This window comes from Convolutriloba macropyga, chromosome 2 (assembly GCF_964194025.1).
Source record: "Convolutriloba macropyga chromosome 2, txConMacr16.3, whole genome shotgun sequence".
Taxonomy (NCBI): Eukaryota; Metazoa; Xenacoelomorpha; order Acoela; family Convolutidae; genus Convolutriloba; species Convolutriloba macropyga.
In genome coordinates, this window is record NC_134469.1 from 69,171,015 (window position 1) to 69,193,497 (window position 22,483).

At 36.3% G+C, this 22,483-nt stretch overlaps 1 protein-coding gene across 2 annotated transcripts in view; it reads left to right on the forward strand.

The window, feature by feature from the left end:
* The window catches only part of LOC142334656 (ubiquitin-conjugating enzyme E2-18 kDa-like), a 174,383-nt gene that overhangs the window by 103,960 nt on the left and 47,940 nt on the right, over window positions 1-22,483 (forward strand). Inside the window, exon 1 of one of the 2 annotated variants that reach the window (XM_075382866.1) lies at window positions 17,673-17,684. The exons of the other annotated variant lie outside the window; for it this stretch is intronic. The gene's annotated coding sequence lies outside the window, so the exon portion shown is untranslated. Of the gene's footprint in view, window positions 1-17,672; window positions 17,685-22,483 lie in introns of those variants that run through there. 2 annotated transcript variants of the gene reach the window in all.

Genomic DNA, 22,483 nt, shown 5'->3' on the forward strand with positions numbered 1-22,483 from the left:
ACCAACAAGTACAGAACAATGAAGTTTCATCAAGAAAAAAAGGGCAAAAAGTGGCAGTGTCTCGTTATAGACAAGCTAGTTGATGGTGAAAGAGAAACAGAAAATGAACTTGATATATCAAATTGTTTCAATATAAATTTTTGGAAATTAGGCTTGTACAAAGGAAAAAATGTGAGAGCTCCAAATATTTTCTCCGGATAGTAGTTAGGGAAAAATTTTGCTTCAAAATAGTCACACTAACGGAATGCTATGATGCCCCTAATTCACTCGAAAACAATAAGTCTCCGGGTCTAGACATTTTTATTGCTTGGGCAATCAAAGCAGCAAATTGTTGCAATTGGAACTCATTTGCAGTTTGTTTTTGACAAATCCATTGATCAAAAGATGTTCCCAGAAAATTTCAAACTTACTTTTATTAGTGCGGTCTGTAAAAAAGATGATGCAAAATTTTTTGAAACTATAGGACATTCTCAATTAATCGAACGTTTGCAAAATTCTTTGAGCGTATACTTCTCAATCAGGTAAACGAATTTACACAAAAGAAAAAAATTGAACGGTTCTCAATTTGGAATTCAAAAACAATTTTTTCTGCAGATACTGTTTCACACTTGCTCAGAGCATTACCAAAAAACTATGATAACATAAAAATATATATTTAATATTTATTTTGATCTAACTAAGGCAAATAATTCAGTATCGCACGAAATTTTTCTCAAAAAGATTGAAGCGCACGGTTCAAAAAGTGCAGTTGATTTATTTGCTTCTTTTTTTAGAAACAGAAAGCGTTAAGATAACAGTGCGTTAAGATAAAAGATGTTTAGTCAGAATGATTAAAAACAAATCATTGTGTTTCACAGGGATTGTTTTAGGGCCACTAGGCTTTCTTCTCTACATTAGGGTTTTCAAAAACGTACAAAAACCTTTGACATATTCCAATTTGCTGATGAAACAAGTTTTCATTTAGCAGGAAACTGATGTCACCGAACCAAAAAAACATTTTTCAGAAATCTTGGAGAGAACAGATAATAATACAAAGCAAAACAAATTAAAGCTGAATACCGGAACACTTATTTTGCGTCTCGAAAAAAAAAATTGGTCCAATAATTGTTCGGGTAAAAGAAATCAGGCCACAAAGTTCCTGCAATTACTTGGGTTTAATGATTGATTCTAATTTCAACTTTCATGTACACCGTAGCAAAGGCCCATCAAATATGGCCCTAGCGATTGGATTCATATGCCTTATACGTTATCAGTTACCTCTGAAAACACGATTGATGCAACTTAAATCCCTAGTCTTTTCTCATTTAACTTTCAGTGCTGTATTTCTTCAAAACTTGAATTTCTCGTCAATACAGTGAATTTTTTGTCAAATCTTTTGTGGGATTAAAGATTGCTATATGAGAAAAAAGATTGAGAGATCTAGAGATCTCTTAGCAAAATCTAACATATTGCCTGCAGAGCTTTTAATAAGCCAGGTGAAAGTTTCACAACTTAGGAATGATTTTTCATTACTGAAACCAGACGGCAATCAGAGTTTTTTATAGTGGAAGTATCTTAGAAAGAAAAATCAAGAGAAAGGAACAGCTAATTCTCCTAAAGTTAAAGAGTTGGTCATTAGCAAAAAGAAGCATCCAAAACTATAATGAACTTCCGCGTGATTTCCGGATTATCAAATCACATGCACAACCTAAACAGATGTTAAAACAACATCTGCTCCATCAGTTTAGTTTTTCAACAATGGAAAGGAACGTTCGTGGCTCCATAAATTTTTTTTACCTTTAAAGAACTGAACCACTAGCATTGATTTTTAACATTGTACTAATTTTGCATACAACATTTTAACCTTGTAATAATTAATACTTGATTTAACTTTTCAATTTACTTTTTTGAAAACATGAAGAGACGTCTTATATTGACTACATATATACAAGCAGTTGTATATATAGTCAAACGCCCTGACAAAATACTCATAGAAAGATTAGGGGTTGGCTCTTAAGCCACGAAAGACAACCGAGTGGACGAGTAGTGATCCCCTACTATGACACATAGCATCATCGTATAAAAATAAAAAGACAAGGCCTTATAACTTTTTAGAGCTGCGTCAAGAGAATGGAATTTCTATATAACCTAATTTATGAGTCAAATCTCCCTTCCTCCACTATGACACTGCATGAACTACCAAAGATAGTTGGCCGTTTGGAACCACGTCACCCTTTTTAGGCGTATAATAGCGTTTCGCAGGAGAATTCGTGCGTATATAAGTTACTACGACGAATACTATTCAAGTATGATTCGAGTATGATTTGAGGATGATAAGAAAAACGAGTTTGATTCTTCTCTCTTCTCAGCAATTTTGCTAGCTAGTAGTTTCATAGTGCGCGTTTTTGATAGTTCTGCTCAGCCACGTAGGAGAACAAACGCAAAACGCAGTTACCCTTTCCGAAGAAAAGTTTTCTTTGCTCATACTTGAGGAACTTCAAAAACTCATGATCTTTGTACTAGATTTTCGGGCATGACTTGGCGGTTGGGTTAAAGATCTTCTCGCCAAAAAAAATAACGGCTTAATTTGGACTCCCACCGGCAATTATTTTTTATGTCTAGTAGCGCGTTCACACCACTGCAAGTGATGTTCTAAAGAGAGGAGTCGCCTGCAAGCAACTCAAGAGCCGGCTTAGCAAAGCTGTCATATCTAGTTATGTCTCGTATTTGTATAACCAACCTTCAGAAACTGGAGAGCATATGATAGTGTGAATTTTTCCACACGTGGACTATAAATGAGCGTATTTTTGGCCTCAATGTTATATCTGATTCAAAAACCGTTTCCAAATTCCTACTTCATTAGCGTGAAGCCGTTTCATTTGAGGGGTGAGCCAGTTCGAGGCTCCTTTTCCTGAAGCGATTTTCCTTAAATGGTTTTCCTTGATCTGAAATCTTTCCATGAGGTACTTTTTAAGCGATTGATTTTCATTCAGGCGTGCGGTTCGTTGGTAGTGCGTTATGCGTTCCAGTTTGAGATGAGCATTTGCTCGATCCTGATCTTCAAGAGCAGCTGGTGCAATCAGTGAAGCGGCTTACTCCGTTTCGTTAACTTTTGGTTCCTTGATGATAAGGCCGCCCTTTCGGGTTGGAAGCAATACAATGGCCATGCCAATTGAGACATTGGAGTGTCCAAGACCGACAGTGGAACATGCGTCTGGTTGTTAGCTTCTGCGATCGTGAAGATATTATAAACATTTGACGTTCTCCTAGACACAAAAATTAAAGTTTTTGTTGCACGCCTTTTGTGAGGCATGCGTAAGCGTTTTGAGCGGATGTTGTTGTCACTTGTTTTATCTTTTAAACAAATTGTTATTCTTTGCAGCTGTGGTTATCTTAAAAGGCCTCATGGTCTTTCTCATTGCCTATAAGAGATTCTAGAGCACGGAAGTTGTCAATAATGTCAACTGCCATTCACGCAAACAACTTGAACGCTTTGATTTTTGAAGAGTATCCTACTAATAATTGACACGTTGAGGCATTTTCGGAGTAGTTAAAAAAAGTACAATGTTCAGTAGGTTGTTTTGAGAACAGGAAAATAACTTCCAGACGTCCTATTGCGCTGCCGTTGTCTCCGTTATCTTTAGAGAGGCGTCAAGAGAATGGAATTTCTATATAAACTAATTTATGAGTCAAATATCCCTTCCTCCACTATGACACTGCATGAACTACCAAAGATAGTTGTCCGTTTTGAACCACGTCACGCCACACAAGCAACTCAAGAGCCGGCTTAGCAAAGCTGTCGTATCTAGTTATGTCTCGTATTTGTATAACCAACCTTCAGAAAGTGGAGAGCATATGATAGTGTGATTTTTCCACACGTGGACTATAAATGAGCGTATTTTAGGCTACAATGTTAAATCTGATTCAAAAACCGTCTCCAAATTCCTAATTCATTAGCATGAAGCCGTAAAATTTGAGTGATGAGCCAGTTGGAGGCTCCGTTTCCTGAAGCCGTTTTCCTTAAATGGTTTTCCTTGGTCTGAAATCTTTCCATGAGGTACTTTTTAAGCGATTGATTTTCATTCAGGCGTGCGGTTCGTTGGTAGTGCGTTATGCGTTCCAGTTTGAGATGAGCATTTTATCGATCCTCATCTTCAAGAGGAGCTGGTGCAATCAGTGAAGCGGCTTACTCCGTTTCGTTAACTTTTGGTTCCTTGATGATAAGGCCGCCCTTTCGGGTTGGAAGCAATACAATGTCCATGCCAATTGAGACATTGGAGAGTCGATGACCGACAGTGGAACATGCGTCTGGTTGTTAGTTTCTGCGTTCGTGAAGATATTATAAACATTTGACGTTCTCCTAGACACAAAAATTAAATTTTTTGTTGCACGCCTTTTGTGAGGCATGCGTAAGCGTTTTGAGCGGATGTTGTTGTCACTTGTTTTATCTTTTAAACAAATTGTTATTCTTTGCAGCTGCGGTTATCTTAAAAGGCCTCATGGTCTTTCTCATTGCCTATAAGAGATTCTAGAGCACGAAAGTTGTCAATAATGTCAACTGCCATTCACGCAAACAACTTGAATGCTTTGATTTTTGAAGAGTCTCCTACTAATAATTGACACGTTGAGGCATTTTCGGAGTAGTTATAAAAAGTACAATGTTCAGTAGGTTGTTTTGAGAACAGGACTATGTCTTCCAGACGTCCTATTGCGCTGCCGTTGTCTCCGTTATCTTTAGAGAGGCGTCAAGAGAATGGAATTTCTCTATAAACTAATTTATGAGTCAAATATCCCTTCCTCCACTATGACACTGCATGGACTACCAAAGATAGTTGTCCGTTTTGAACCACGTCACGCCACACAAGCAACTCAAGAGCCTGCTTAGCAAAGCTGTCGTATCTAGTTATGTCTCGTATTTGTATAACCAACCTTCAGAAAGTGGAGAGCATATGATAGTGTGGTTTTTCCACACGTGGACTATAAATGAGCGTATTTTAGGCTACAATGTTAAATCTGATTCAAAAACCGTCTCCAAATTCCTAATTCATTAGCATGAAGCCGTAAAATTTGAGTGATGAGCCAGTTCGAGGCTCCTTTTCCTGAAGCCACTTTCCTTAAATGGTTTTCCTTGGTCTGAAATGTTTCCTTAAGGTACTTTTTAAGCGATTGATTTTCATTCAGGCGTGCGGTTCGTTGGTAGTGCGTTATGCGTTCCAGTTTGAGATGAGCATTTGCTCGATCCTCATCTTCAAGAGGAGCTGGTGCAATCAGTGAAGCAGCTTACTCCGTTTCGTTAACTTTTGGTTCCTTGATGATAAGGCCGCCCTTCCGGGTTGGAAGCAATACAATGGCCAGGCCAATTGAGACAATGGAGAGTCGATGACCGACAGTGGAACATGCGTCTGGTTGTTCGATTCTGCGTTCAGGAAGATATTATAAACATTTGACGTTCTACTAGACAAAAAAATTAAATTTTTTGTTGCACGCCTTTTGTGAGGCATGCGTAAGCGTTTTGAGTGGATGTTGTTGTCACTTGTTTTATCTTTTAAACAAATTGTTATTCTTTGCAGCTGCGGTTATCTTAAAAGGCCTCATGGTCTTTCTCATTGCCTATAAGAGATTCTAGAGCACGAAAGTTGTCAATAATGTCAACTGCCATTCACGCAAACAACTTGAATGCTTTGATTTTTGAAGAGTCTCCTACTAATAATTGACACGCTGAAGCATTTTCGGAGCAGTTATAAAAAATACATTGTTCAGTAGGTTTTTTGAGTACAGGAATATTCCTTCCAGACGTCCTATTGCGCTGCCGTTGTCCGCGTACAAATTTTGCGAAACATGCGTGCACTGTAAAAACCTGAGCGAGGGAAGAGTGGCTAATCCATGCATTGTTGTAGCAATGCGGTTATCTTGATTTGTGCTCTCTGGAGACTACAGTACTTTACATGCAACATATCAATCGGACGGGGCTGATTGTGAGTTTTGAACAACAAAATTAAAAGCCGGGCGAATTCCTGTTATAATTCTAATTGCCGAGCTAACGTTGTTGCAATTGAAGGCGTTTCTTACATCTATTAAAAAACATTGTAAAAGAACAAAAAATCACGTATTTAAAATTAGGAAAAGAAAATATTACTGGCTTCTGCCAATTTTTTACCACTAAAAACAAATTTCTTCAAAAATGAATTACTAGAATTCGGCAAACTTGAAAAACAAGTCAAAAAATTATTGTTTCAATCCATCATCTTTTTTGTTTTCATGCTCAGTATTTGCAGATATTTAGCTAGGTTCTATTTTTTAGCTAATTTGTGCAAAAAAAATTGTTGAGATAATTTTTTGACCTGTTAAATCTGATGCCAAAAACCGTCTCTAATTTCTTACTTCAATAGCTTGAAGCCGTAGTGTTTGAGGGGCGATCCAGTTCGATACCATTTTCTCTGAAGCCATTTTCATTAAATGGCGTTCCTTGATCTGAAGGCTTCCTATAAGATCCGTTTAGGCGATTGATATTTTTTCAGGCGTGCGGTTCTTTTGTTGTGCGTTATGCTTTCCTGGTTGAGATGAGCATTTGCTCGATCCTCACTTCAAGAGGAGTTGACGCACTCAGTGAAGCGGCTTACTTCGTTTCGTAACCTATTGGCTACTTGATGATAAGGCCGCCCGTCCGGGTTGGAAGCAATAAAATGGCCGTGCCAATTGAGACATTGGAGAGTCGAAGACCGACAGTGGAACATGCGTCCGGTTGATCGCTTCTGCGTTCGTGAAGATATTATAAAAAATTGCCGTTCTCCGAGACACAAAAATTAAATTTTTTGTTGTACGCTTTTTGTGAGGCATGCGTAAGCGATTTGAGCGGATGTTGTTCTAACTTCTTTTAACTTTTAAACAAATTGTTATTCTTTGCAGCTCTGGTTATCTTAAAAGGCCTCATGGTCTTTCTCATTGCCTATAAGAGATTCTAGAGCACGGAAGTTGTCAATAATTTCAACTGCCATTCACGCAAACAACTTGAATGCTTGATTATTGAAGAGCCTCCTGCTAATAATTGACACGTTGAGGCATTTTTGGAGTAGTTATAAAAAGTACAATGTTCAGTAGGTTGTTTTGAGAACAGGAATATGTCTTCCAGACGTCCTATTGCGCTGCCGTTGACTGCGTACAAATTTTGCGAAAAATGCGTGCACTGTAAAAACCTGAGCAAGGGAAGAGTGGCTAATCCATGCATTGTTGTAGCAATGGGGTCAACTTGATTTGTCCCATCTAGATACTACAGTCATTTACTTGCAACATATCTACCGGACGGGACTGATTGTGAGTTTTGAACAACAAAATTAAAGGCGGCGCAAATTCGTGTTATAATTTCAACTTCCGAGTTAACGTTGATGCAATTGCAGGCGCTTTTTCAATTTTTTAGAAAAACAGCATAAAAACAAAAAAAATTAAATTTAAAATTAAGAAAGGAAGCGATTACTGGCTCTGCCAATTTTTTTACCGTCAAAATCATTTTTTTTTCAAAAAGAATTGCTAGATTTTGGCAAAACATGAAAATACGAGTGAACAAAACATCGTTTCAAATTATCATTGTTTTTGTTTTTTTGCACAGTTTTTGCAGATGTTTAGCTAGATTGTTCTATTTTCAAGCTGTGGTGTGGAAAAGAGAATTGTTGAGATAATTTGCTGCCCTGTGATTGTGAAAAATGGTTTTCTTAGTTCGATTATATATGTGCTAATTTGCACTTGGAAGCTTCGACTAGCTTTTGAATGCTGTCCTCTGATTGCAGATGTAGTCCTAAAAATACAAAACTGATCCTATATCAATTCGTTGTTGAATCCTTAAAACATATTTGCAGATTTTCAAATCTCGTGGTCTTTTGTGTGTAGATCAGAAAAAATTTTCTTCACTCCCCAGTTTAAGGGGAAGAGCTATTAGAAAAATTCTAAAGGCACAACAACGTTCAAACAAAGAGATTGCTTTCTCAACATTGATATTTTACCAGAGCTGAGTAATCATAAATCGGTAGCACAATCGGGTTCAGAAAAGTTTCTACAGTTTTAGTTAGGAGTTGAATCTTTATTGAACTTTGTATGTATCAAATTGGTAACTATGGCTTTTCAATCCTGCAGCAACGCTCTGTATATTTTTCGACTTGAGATTCACACAGAAATTTAATGTAAAAGAATATAACAAAGTATTTGCAATTGCTTTTCATTGATAACCGTTCAATTTTCGGCCGTTGAAGTTTCCCTATTTTTGGTTTTAAATCAACAGCTTGGTTTTATTTTGATGTTCCTTTATTCCCCCGCTTTCATATTTAGTTTATGATATTTACATGAATTAACCTATTTAAGATTTTCTGAAGAGTCTTATCTAGCAAAATGATTGACTTAATCTGAAAGAAAGAACACGCAATGAACACGCAAAAACTTGCATGCTTTTTTTATTAGACTTTATTTAGTTTTGAGGTAGTTAACAAATTAATTAAAAAGTAATGGAACATGCAGGTTTTCCTGGGGCAGGCCTTGTTTTTTTGGCACCAACTAGAGTAAACATGATGGACGCTTACTCGTTGTTTTTTTGGCTCAATAGTTTTCTTATAAAAGTTTTGCCGAGGGATCAAATCCCCTGTTTGTATTGGCTTCATATTGACAATTTGTTTTTAAAATGACGCAGTTATTGTGAGCAAAGCATTACTAGTTCGAAATTTTATTCCTTACCAGAAGAGTTCTTTGCTCATTATAATCTGCTTCACAAAATATCTGATATTTTTTATGCTTTTTTTCCTAAAACTTTTGGAAAATGCGTTAGTGACTGAGTTTTTTGTAATATAGGCGTAAAATAAACAATTTGCATCTGACCGATAATTGTTCAATGTCGTAAATTATTGTTGACTATTGTTTTGTAAAGTTTGTTGAAAAAAACTTATGTAGTCAAAAGTGGAGCAATTATATACATTGGATACTTAATTGTCAAAGAAGGAGTAGTGCTCTGTCCTGAAGGCGGGTTTCGATGCAGCTCATGTATTGGAGAGAGCTTGCATCCCAATTCAGTGTTTTGAAAGGCAAATGTCTCTCAATTAGGTGAAAGAACAGGTGAGATGTGAATTTTCCGGTGAAATTGCCCATGTAAATATATAAAAATTTGAAAAATTTGTCAATGTGGCAATAATCTGTAATCATCTTACCAAAGGAAATTTTTAAATCCCCCTTTAATCTGATAACTTTAAATACCCAATTACGTTGTTTAATTAACTCAATATGTCTTCCCAATTTCTGGATTTTTTGGAAAGTGCTATTTGCCAGATTGTTTTGCTTCTTGTTTACAATTCTTGGGACTTTGTTTTTAAATTTATTTTATTAGAGAAGATATTGTCAGTTCTGTGTCTTTTGAAAACATCGAGTGTTCTCTCATGCATTTTGAAAGCCAACAAGCACGCCTTTTTCCATCCAAGCAGCTAAACGTCTCTTTGCTCCTGATCTCACATTTTTACCTGGGTGCATGCGGGACTTGTACTAGAGTTATGTTGTTGATAAGTATCTGAAGTTTATCAACAACACTGAGATCGAAATAAAAAAAACAATTCCATTGTTGCGAATTGAAATATTGACTGAATTTGATCACACAATACTTCTGTTAAAGTCATTATCAGGAATTTCCTTGTACTTTTTTGAAAGAGGATAAAAGCAAACTTGTGTTTGGTTTAAATATAGTGTGTCGAAAATGAAAAATGTCACTATTAGTTGAACTTCAGTTACGATAAATTCAGCATTGTTCGGCTTTGCTTCGTTTTTTGGTTCAGCTAATATAAGACCATATGGAACAAAAACTAATTCCAGGCAGTATGTTTCATGATTCCTTAGCTGATCTATATTGTACTCATCCATTAACATTATCTAATTGCCTTCCACAAAAGCTTTGGCTAATTTCCATGCCCGAGTCTGAAGAAAAATGCTCATTAACTGTCATCGAGATGAATATGCAACGTTTCTCAGTTTTTGCTCGGCGTGATTGGCCAATTGGCTTGTTGTTACTCTCAACTCAAAATGACTCAAAACTACGGTGTTTTAAAGGCTCTATGTCGTCTTTCTCTAAGAGGAAGAGATTTTACAAAAAATGCAACGCCGCATCTTCTTTTGTGTGCTTTTCAGTCATTTCCAGAATTAAAAGTGACCAGTTTAGTAAGTTCCATTATAGAAGTATGTGCGATAATGAAAAGCCCTGATTTGGTTACTGCCAACTTGTGTTATTGCGAATTTTATTTAACATTTTGTTTTCATTTGATTCGTTTTTTTTTACTTTTTGTGCCAATATTTGCAAAAATTCGAATTCAAATCCGTCCTATTTTTTGGCTTTAAAACGTGACCATAACTCAGAACAGACCCGGTTTATTACTAAATAGCCGTCTAATTAAAATAACCTACATAAGTATGCTTGAGTCAATTTGAGAAATGATACGCATTTTGAAAAGTGTATTGTTTTGATCTTAATAGGTTAAAATTGGATCACATAGCAGAAATAATGACAAAGTAGTAATGATGAAAAAAACGTTATTTGAAGTGTCAACATTCTAACCTAGACAGCAGTTTGATTACGGAAAGCTATAATCGAGAAATAATCAATATCTTCTCAGAACTGCTGCAACATGTCATTGCGGTCAGAGGAACTTGAAGCTCGCTCATAATTTTGTCGCACTATGTTTCTCCTGTGCTTCACTTGTATAGAATTCCCAATGACGTTCGAAGAGTCTCCACTGATGCTTTTACGCCCTTTTCTGATTGATGGAGAATTGATGAAAACAAAGAAGTCTCTGAGAAATGTTCGTAGCATTTCGTTATAGTGAGTCTAGCTCCCTGAAAAACTTTTAAAATTTTGTAAATTTAGTTTATTTCAATTTGGTCACATTAGCAATTCATGGGTTGATGCTACGGGAAAAATTGGCCATAGATTTATGATTTCTGGACTAAACTTGTTCGAAACGTTTTACATCATTTTTTCAAATATACCTGAATCCTTTTGTATGTCATATCTGGTGACATGCAATCGTCCGCACCAATAAAAAAAGAATACTTGCTTCACTTTTCGCTGCCTAGTATTTGTAATCCGCTCCAGTAAGTATTTGACGTTATGTCCTGTCCAATAATTCATTCTGTAGCAATGACATCCAATTTGCTCACTATTCAACCAGAACCATATTGAATCACCAATCACTGAGATGTCGATTTTTATTTTTTTGGCAGAACAAGGTGACGGGTCTTCGTGTGTTCGTTGTTTACAGTTTGTAGAGTTGACATAATTGCAAGGAACGATATTGCAGTTAATCCCATTGTTCGCATGTGGTTTGGTTGAGGCATCAAATGGTTTTATTTGTTATCATTTTTGTTCTTTGAAATTTTTGGCTGTAATTGATTGTTGCCTATTTTGAACTCCAAATTATTTAATTTTGAGCAGATAGAAGCGAGTTCAAAACATTTCAAGCCAGGTTTTTCTTAAACGAAATTATAGAGTTCGTATTTGATGTGTTCTCTCAACCACATTACCGAACTATTACATGATGACTTAGAATGTAATGAATCAAATGGAAAATGGCAGTAGCAATCCCAATTGAGAAAAAAAATTCGGGATATTGTCTTAGTTCTCATAGGTTTAGCAAATTGAAGGACATTTTAGTTGCAAACTTGCTGTAAATATTCTCTTACATTCACGCTAGAAGCAGTTTTTTTGGGAGAGTGACATTGGATCCCAGATTCAAACCACACTATAAAGACGGGTTCAGGAACACATAAAATTTGCTTCGAAAGAGTTGTCTGAGCAAATGAAAAGATTTGGGGTTTTGTCAAGTTCTGATATGCACCACCAATTCTCAAAACAAATTCCTTCACCCTTTAAGCGTTCCAGAGTTGACAACGTTCTTGAAAACAAGCAAAGACCGTATCAATGCTGTCGTTTACTGTCAACTTTCTGGCACAGAGAATATTTGCAGGAGCTGCTGAAGTCTAACATAAGGTAGCTTAGCTTAGCGAAGCATTCAAATTAGAGAGAGAAAGTAAAGGAAGTCGAGGTTCGAAAATTGTTAGCAGCATCAGGAAGCGCTGGACTGGAGATCAAGACCCTGGAGACAGTGGACTGTCAACAACAAAACCTTAGAAGGCTGCTCAATGAAGGAGAAAGGCGACAACCTGGGGAAAGTGCAGAGCAAAGGCATAGTAAATCCATGAGGTTCAAGTTTCTGATTAAGCGATGCGCTTTTTCTAATTCAAACTCTTTACAGAAAGAGGGTTGAAAAAACCTGCAAATTATGCAATGAATGAATTGAGTATCTTGTAGTACAACAGGACACCAGAACTGATGCTATCCAATTGTAGCAGCATAAGTTGAGAAATGAGTAATCACTCCAAGTTTGTTAAAAAATAGTACAAATAGGAAAATTGTTAAACTGTCAGAGAGACACAGGTGGACTGCTGACGAGGGGTTCCATTTGTAATGTTGTAGCAGGTCAATAGAATGTACCACGCGTTCAAACTATTGCATGTTTTCTAGAGCAGATCTCATTGGGATCGAAAAAACATTCAAGAGGGCTTAGAATTGCATGATTCGTAGACCAAATAGGAAAATTGTTAATCTGTCAGAGAGACACAGGCATATTGCTGAGGGAATGTTCCCTTTGTAATGTTGTTGCAGGGCAAGAAAATGTACCACGCGTTTGAACTATTGACTCCTAGAGCAGGTCTTATTGGGATCGAAAAAACATTCCAGAGGGCTGAGAATTGAATGATTCGTAGACCAAATAGGAAAATTGTTAATCTGTCAGAGAGACACAGGCATACTGCTGAGGAACGGTTCCCTTTGTAATGTTGATGCAAGTCAAGAGAATGTATCAACCGTTTGAACTATTGGATCCTAGCGCAGGTCTCATTGGGATCGAAAAAACATTCCAGAGGGCTTAGAAAGATTTTATTGGACAGGTTTTCAGGAAAATCCATGGTAAAGATTTTTGAAAACTTGGAGCGAGACAACTTGGTTGAATCAACACATTCCAATTTCGCAGCACCATTTTTGCTGGTGCTGAAAAAGTCAGAAACTATCGCTTAGTTGCAGATTTTTGTGGTCTACACAAACAAATAGAGAACACGTGCTGGCTGTTACCGAGAACCCATGAAGCTTCTGTAGCTCTGAAGAAACTTCCTCTTCAACAGAGGAATACTGCATGTTGAAGGTCTGTCTGGCAAAAGCACAAGATGAGGAGATAATAGTTTTTGTTAACGCCAAAGCGATGGACGACGAGCCAGACAATATCAATTTTTGGTGTCGTGTTTGGCAAAAACACAAATTGCAGAGATTAAATTTACAATAATTGCATCAGAGTGACAACCTACTCAAAAAAATTTATTCATGGGTTATAAACAAAAAGGGCCAAAACAAAAAAATTTTAAAAAAATGGGCTTCCAAAGAGTGACGACAACACTGGATTCAGCAAACAAACTTTTACCTCATTGAAGGGATTTTGTTTTGTAATTACCGAACAAAACCAATCTTAGAAACTGTTTACGAACTGCGAGTACCATGAGAGGGAGTATCTCAGGCACTTGCATTTTTGCTGAACTCTTAGAGCAGGTCGCATTGGGACCAATAAAACATAGCAAAAAGCATGAAAAGATTTTATTGACCGTGCAAAAAACAGGACAAAAAGAATTGTATAAAACGCATCGTATAAGACGTTTAACAAACAAAGAAAATTATCAAGCGGAAAGACCGACATTCGCTCGCGAATTAGAAATCTGGAAACTCTTTTTTAGGAAGCTTCTCTAAATATAAGGATAAAAGTTCAGAGTCTCAGGCAAGAAGTACATTTTTTTTACCGGAGGTCAACTCAGTATGTGGTATGAAGCCATTATTTCTCGTAATTAAGAAAATCCATGGCAAAAGCTTGATAGTGAGTTACTGCTGTCCAGTTAAACTACACTGCGACCAAGAGAAAACATCAACGTCAATTTTTTTTTGTTGTATTGCACTGAACTAGTATTACAGATGATGTCAACAACACCAGACGTGGGAAAGCCTCAAGGGTACGCGATGATTAAAGGAACAAACCGAACCATAAAAGAATGTATCTCCCATTTCATAGGCCAAAACCACCGTGAGTAAACACTTTTTCTTAAAAATAGCCGACAGAGCATCAACCAACGGTGTAAAAAGTTACCACTCAGCGTGTGTGTTTAATTGGTTTTCCACTGTCTCTACATATAGATGGCATCTAAAAACACCACAGACAGTAGTAAATCTAAAATCGAGGGGCTATATTGCAGGAAATGCAACAGTTTTTTGCAAAAGTTTTTGGATGTTTATCGGGATGGTCAGAAAACTTATCATGGTTGCAGTAAGTATGGACTGAGCAACACGAGAAAAAAGATTTACGCCTTTGACTCAAGCAAAACAAACAAAACAAGAGTTAAGGAGGACCTAGAATCATTAGTGGCCCCTCTAGGACACGTTGTCGTGCTTTACTAATGTGTCCTCGGAGGCGTTTTGCCGCTGTCATTATATTGTTGTGAGTGAGTGGAAAAGAGAATGGTAGCGCCCTTTGTGCGCTAACCTGCTCTCGTATTTCAGCCAAATTCCAGATTGAACACCGCAAAATTTTTAAAAACAATGTTTCTCAAGGATGGGGAAAAAACTAAGGCTCGAAATCAGTTTCTGACTCTCAGTAGGGACATGATGTGGTGCAAGCCCCCATGCATGCCCAGTGTAATTTTCTAGCGAAAGTATACAAAGTGATCAAAGTGCCATAATTTAAAAGTTTTTACTTATTTTCCAAATTTTGCATTTTCAAAAGGCCAAAAGCACTGAAAGTGAAGGAATTAGATCTAGGGAACACAATTTTCGCGATCAAAAAATTCCAAAATTTTCAATTTTTGCCCTTAGAAAAAATTTGAAAACTTTTGGGTCAAAAAACTGAAGTTTTTTTAATTAAAATTTTTCAAAAAATCCTAATGCTTTTGTCTTGTTTGAAATGCAGACCCAACTATAGTTCATAGGACTTCTAATTGGCCTTTACGGAAGATTGCTAAAGGTTAAGGTTTCAAAGGTAGCAACCTTTAGCAATCTTCCGTAAAGGCCAATTAGAAGTCCTATGAACTAAAGTTGGGTCTGCATTTCACAAAAGACGAGAGCATTAGGATTTTTTGAAAAATTTTAATTAAAAAACTTCAAAATTTTGACGTTAGAAAAACGTTCAAAAAAAAGAAAAAAATTTTTGGAAAAAATTGTTTTTTTGATTTTTTTTTCAAATTTTCAATTTTTTCACCAATACTCCATTACAACCGATATGATTTTCCACGGCAGACAAAGTTCCCTATGATGAAAGAAATGAAAAAAGGTCAAAAATTTGTGAGAAAAAGAAAATTGCTTAAAAGTTGCTTAAAAAAATGCTTAAAAATGGGTAAAATATGTTCTTTTTCTGAAAAAAATAACAGAAAACCGTTAACGCTGACGAAACTGCAACTAAAATTCATTATACTTCAACCTTACGAAAAAAGGCGTAAAAGTTAACACAAAAAGAGAAATAGCGAAAAGTTTCAAAATTAGGGCAAAATTTAACCCTAATTTTGCCCAAAAACCCATGAAAGAGATTTATAATTGTAAATTTTACTAAGGGACTTTTCATTTTCTCGCTGATTCTGGAACGCATGCAAAAATTAGGAAAAATTACAGCAAAGTTTTTGAGATCTCGATTTTTTTAATCGGGTTATATAGGTTTCGTATTCTAGACCGGGCGGGTCCCCTACCCTACCATCACGTCTTTCGGTTGCAAAAACAGCGGCCACTAATTTATCTATTTTCACATTCAGACAATGATAAAATAATTGAGACTTAACCATCAGCAGAAATTGAAGATAATCTAAATTTAAAAGATCAACCTGAAGCAGAGAATGATAATAACCAGCTAAATGCTTTGAACAAAAAGTTTGAGAATGAAGTTAAGAAATCAGAGTTAGAAATTTCTTAATGGCAGAGAAGGTATAAAAGTTCCAGAGGGAGGAACTGGATATTCTTTGCGGCCTAAAAAGAACAGAAAAAAAGCGAGCGGCACAAACAAAAACTGCGAAACCGGATAAAAGGCCACAAGAAAATAGTTCTAAACAAAAATACCGATGAAAATTTTGAACGGGATCCGAAGATACAAAAATTCTGTACATCTAAAAATTCTGTACATCTAGCCGCCAAAAAAACTAATTTAGTGGTTCTGGAGCACCTGTGATGGAGTACCACTATGTTTGTATGTGGCAAAGCTAGCTCTTTGTGTTTATTGATTTGGGACGTTGTGAGCACATTTATTATAAAAAAAATTTTGCAAAAATTGCTGCGCCCTTCGAACGTAAATATGGCGGCATTAGTGTTCAGAAAAATCCTTGGAGAAGATTATTGAAAACTTTGAGCGTGACAGCTTAGTCGAAACAACACATTCCAATTGTGCAGCACCATGTTTACTGGTACTGAAAAGGGCAGAAAATATCGCTTAGTTGCAGATTTTTGTGGTGTATAGAAACAAACAGAGAAAACATGCTGGATGTTACCGCGAACCAATGAAGCTTCTGTATCTCTGTTGAAACTTTCACTTCAACAAAGTAAATGCTACATGTTGAAGACCTGACATGCAAAAACATAAGATGAAGAAGAAACAGTTTTTGTTAACGCCATTGCGATGGACGACGAGCAAGAAATTATTGATTTTTGGTGTCAAGGTTGACAAATACACAATTTGCAGAGATTTAAAGTGCAACAATTGCATCAAAGCGACAACCTTCTTGAAGATGTTTACCCATGCGTCATAAACAAAAGGGGCCAAAACAAAGACAAAAAAATTGAGCTTCCAAGAAATGACGGAAACACTGGATTCTGCATACAAACTTTTACCTCATTAAAAGGAATTTGTTTTGTAAAAACCAAACACAACCTATCTTAGAAACTGTTTACAAACTGCACGTACCACAGTTACTTGAGTAACAGTGTCTCAGTTACTTGAAATTTTGATGAACTCTTAGAGCAGGTCACATTGGTATCGGGAAAACATATAAAAAGACTTCAAAAGATTTTATTGACCATGCATGAAAAGGGACGTAAAGAATTGTATAAAACGCTGTGACGTCTGCCTAACAAATGATGATACCAAATGAAAAGATCGACATTCGCTCGCAAATTGGAAAACCAATAAAAACTTTTTGGGAAGCATCTCTAAATGTAAGGGTTAATTTTCACAGTTTCAGGGTGAAAGTACATACTTTTTATCGGAGATCAATTCAGTAAGTGGTATGAAGCCACAATTTTATGTAATCAAGTGATCCAAGGCAAAAGCATGATAGTGAGGTCCTGCTGTTCACTTGAACTACACTGTGACCAAGTGTAAACATTCACGTCAACAGTTTTCTGTATTATTGCACTGAACCAGGAATACAGATGAAATCCAAAACACCAAACATGGAAAAACCACAAGGGAACAAGATGATTGAAAGAACAAACCGAACATAAAAGAATGTCTCTTCAAATCCTTAGGCCAAAACAACCGCGATTAAATCTCATTTTTTTTATAATGGTCGACCGATCATCAACCAATTATGAAACAAATTACAATTCAGCGTGTGTGGTTATTTGGTTTTCCACTGTCTCTACATATAGAAGGCATCTAAAAAACACCATAGATAACTTATTAAATCTGATATCAAGGGAATATGCTGCAGGGAACGCATCAGCTGTTGCAAAAAATTTTGAATAATGATCGGGCACGCCGAAAAGTTTATTTTGGTTGCAGTTAGTATAGACTGAGCAACGCGAGAAAAATCATTGACGCATGAGACTCAGGCAAAACGAAAAAAATAAGAAATAAGGCGGACTAAATTATCTAATTGCAAAACTCAGACAATGATGATATAATTGAGACATAATCATCTCCAGAGATTGAAAGTAATCTGATATTAGAAGATTAGCCTGACGCTGAGAATGATAACAACCAGCTAAATGCTAAGAACAAAACAATTCAGAATTAAGTTAAGAAATCAGAGCTTGAAACTTCTAAATGGCAGAGAAGGCAAAAAATTTGCAGAGGGAGGAAGTGCATTCTCTTCGCGGCCTAAAAAGAACAGAAAAAAAGCGGCACAAACAAAAACTGCAAAACCGGACCAAAAGGCCACAAGAAAAAATTTCTAAACAAAAAAACGAAGAAAATTTTGAGCGGGATCCAAAGATACAAAAATTAAGTACATCTAGCAACCAAAAAAATAAATTATTGGTTCTAGCAGCCAAATAAAACAGCTGCTTTTGAAACTGAAGCATTCTTCCACTTTACAGGAAGAAGAGTACTTCAATACAGAGGACACTGATGATCTCTTTGTTTAAGGATTGTGCAGAAAGAAACGTTGGTCTGCGAAGGAATCGTTAGTTCTTCTGGAGCACTTGTGATGGGGTACCAATATGTTTGTGTCTGGCAAAACTTGCTATTTGTGTTTCTTGATTTGGGATGTGATGACCACATCTAATATAAAACAAATTTTAAAAAGTTGCTGCGCCCTTTGGACATACAAACGGCAGCATAGTTTTTAGAAAAATCCTTGGAAAAGACTATTGAAAACTTGGAGCGAAAAAAATTAGTCAAACCAATCCATTTCAATTGTGCAGCACCATCTCTACTGGTACAGAAAAGGACAGAAAGTATCGTTTAGTTGTAGATTTTTGTAGTCTATACAATCAAATGGAGAAAAGGTGCTGACTGTTACAGCGAACCGATGAAGCTTCTGTGTCTCTGGAGAAGCATTCACTCCAAAAAAGGAAATACTACAAATTGAAAGTTTGTTGTGAATAAACACAAGATGAAGAAACGCTTTTGTTAACGCTTTTGCGTTGGACGACGAGCAATACAAAATCGATTATTGGTGTCGAAGTTGACGAACACGCAAATTGCAGAGATTAAAACTGCAACAATCGCGTCAAAATGCGACCTACTCACAGAAGTTCACTCATGAGTCATAAAAAAAACAGGCCAAGTCAAATACAAATGAAAAATTGAGTTTTCAAGGACTGACGAAAACACTGGATTCAGCATCAAAACTTTTGTCTAAATGAAGGGATTTTTTCTAAAAAAAATACAAAACAAAATCTATATTGGAAACTGTTTACGAACTGCTAGTACCATGAGAGAGAATGTCTTACGTAATTGAACTTTTGCTGGACTCCTAGAATAGGTCACATTGGGATCGAGAAAACATACCGAAGGGGTTGGAAAAAATTTTTTTGGCCGTGATTGTAAGGAAGTAAGGAATTGGATAAAGTTGTGATGTCTGCCTAAGAACCTTACCAACTAAAAAGATCGACAGCTGCTCGCAAATTGGAAATCTAATAATTTTTTTTGGGAAGTATCTCTCAATATAAAGGGTAAGTTTCCTAGTTTCAGGTTAAGAAGTACATATTCTTTATCGGAGATCAATTCAGTAAGTGGTGAGAAGCCATAACTACGCAATCAAGAAGAAAATCATTGGCAAAAGCGTGATAGTGAGATCCTGTTGTCCAGTTAAACTACACTGTGAACAAGTGTAAACATTCACGTAAACAATTTTTTGTAGTATTGCACCGAACTTGGAATACAGATGAAATCTACAACACCATGACTGGGAAAACCGCAGGAAAAAAGATGATTGAAAAAACAAACCGAAAAAAAGAAGAATCTCCCTCTAATTTCTTGGGCCAAAACCAATGTGAATAAAGCAAACTTTTATTTAATAATGGTCGATCAATCATCAACCAATAGTATAACAAATTACAACTTAGCGTGTGAGATTATTTGGTTTTCCACTGTCTTTACATATAGAAGGCGTCTAGGAAACACCACAGATTGTAATAAATTTATTATCAATGCGATATGCTGCAGGAAAAGCATCAGCTGTTTTGGACGTTAATCGGGAGGGCCAGAAAACTTATTGTGGTTGCAGTTAATTTAGACTGAGCAACACAAGAAAAAATCATTTACGCCTGAGACTCAAAAAAAGAGACAAGATATAAGGAGGACTATATTATCTAATTGCACAACTCAGACAATAATGATACATTTGATACACAATTATCTGCAGAGACTGAAGGTAATCTAAAATTAGAAGATCAGCCTAAAGCTGAGAATGACAGCAACCCGCTAATTGCTATGAATGAAAAGTTTGAGAATGAAACTAAAGAATTAGATCATGAAAACCTTAAATGACAAGTGAAGCCAATTAAAATGACAGGGAAGAATTGAATCCTCTTCGGGGCCTAAAGAGAATACTAAAAGTAGTACAAACAAAGTTTGCGAAGCCAGAGAATAGCCACAAAAAACAAATTTTAAGCAAAACGTACCGAGGAAAAATTGAACAGGAATGTAAATTAAGAAAAGGAAGTATATCAGAAGAAGAGTTCTTCAACCAACAGGACGCTGATGATGTTTTTGTTTGGAGAAATTTCAGAAAAAAACAAAAGACTCCAAAAAATTAACAGTTTGTCTGAAGCACATTCTGGCGGAGTACCATTTTGTTTGAAGCGAGCGATTTGTGTTTCTTGATATTTGATGTTATGAAGAAATTTATCATAAAATAAAATTAAAAAGATGCTACGTAATGCGAACGTGCATATGGCAGCTTGAGTTTTGAGAAAAAAACAGAAAGAAGATTTTTGAGGATATGGAAAGAGAAGACGTAGTCGAACCAGCACAACCAATTGTCCAATTTTGCAGCACCATCAATAATGATAATGAAAAAATTTTACAAACATACAGAGAAAACGTGCTGGCTGTTACAGCGAACTGATGAAGCTTCTGTATCTCAGAAGGGAAACTTCTACTTCAACACTTCAACAAGAAATATACTACATGTTGAAAGTCTGAAAATATGTAGAAAAGGAACAAGCAGTTTCTGCTAAGGCTATTGCGATGGACAATGAGCAAGACAATATCGATTTTGGGGTCGGAGTTGGCAATTACACAAACTGCAGAGATTAAAACGGCAATAATCGCATCAAACTAACCACATACTCGAAGAGGTTTACTCATGGGTCATAAACAAACAAGGGCCAAGACAAATACAAAGAGTTTCAAGGAGTAACGGAAACACTGGATTAAGCATATAAACTTTTACCTCATTGAAAGGGTTTTGTTTTGTAAATACTAAACAAAACCTATCTTAGAAACTGTTTACGAACTGCTAGTACCATGGCACAGACTGTCTCTCGTACTTGAACTTTTGCTGGATTCATATAGCAGGTCACATTGGGTCGATAAAACATAGCAAAAAGCTTCAAAAGATTCTATTGACCATGCATAAAAAGGGCGTAAAGAATTGTATAAAACGCCGTGACATCTGTCTAACAAAAATGATACCAAACAAGAAGATCGACATTTGATCGCAAATTGAAAAACTAAAAATTCTTTTTGGGAAATATACGGGTAAGAAGTACATTTTTTATCGGAGATCAATTCAGTAAGTGGTATGAAGCCACAATTTTATGAAATCAAGTGATCCAAGGCAAAAGCATGGTTGTGAGCCTGCTGTCCAGTTGTCTGAGAAAAATTTCCAAGAACCTCTGATAAACATTAGAACTAGTTTCCAACGTTCAGCAGAGAATGGTTAAAAAATTAGAGGATCAAGTATTTTGTTTTCAAGAGCGCTTGAGCTTCCTGAGGCACTTATATGCAAAACCTATCCTCTCTGAAAACCTAAATGTTTGTGGGGTAATATCCAAAATTTATTTTAGGATCTAAAAAAAAGAACATCTCTGCAGGTTACAATGTATTAAAGAGTACAGAGTGGAAGAGTGCGGTATCCGGAACGAAGAAAAATATTTTGGAAGCCTTAGTTTTGAGATAGCCAAGTGATAGGGACCTGCATACAATAGCTACGGAGAATTTTGACATCAAGTTTAGAGCAACAAGTAAATACTTACATGTTGAATGTCTGTCTTGCAATTACATAGAAGATGAAGAACAAACATTTGTTAACGCTATTGCGATGGACAAAAAGCCAAACAGTATCGACTATTGGATTCGAGGTTGGCATTTACACAAATTGCGGAGAAAAAACTTGCAATAGTTGCATCAAAGTAACCACATATTCGAAGAGATTTACTGATGCGTCATAAACAAACAGGGGCCAAGAAAAATACAAATGAGATAATGAGTTTCCAAGGAGTGACTAAAAACACAGGATTCAGCATACAAACTTTCGCCTCATTGAAAATATAAAACAAAATCTATCTTAGAAACTGCTAACGAACTGCTAGTACCATGGGAGAGAGATTGTCTCACGTAATTGAACTTTTGCTGAACTCTTAGAGCAGGTCAAAATGGAATCGTGAAAACATACCAAGGGGTTGGAAAAAACTGTTTTGAACGTTATAAAAAGGAGGTAAGGAATTTGATAAAACTTTGTGATGTCTGCCTAATAAAAAACCGTACCAATTGGATAGATCGACAGTCGCTCTCAATCTGGAAATCTAATAATT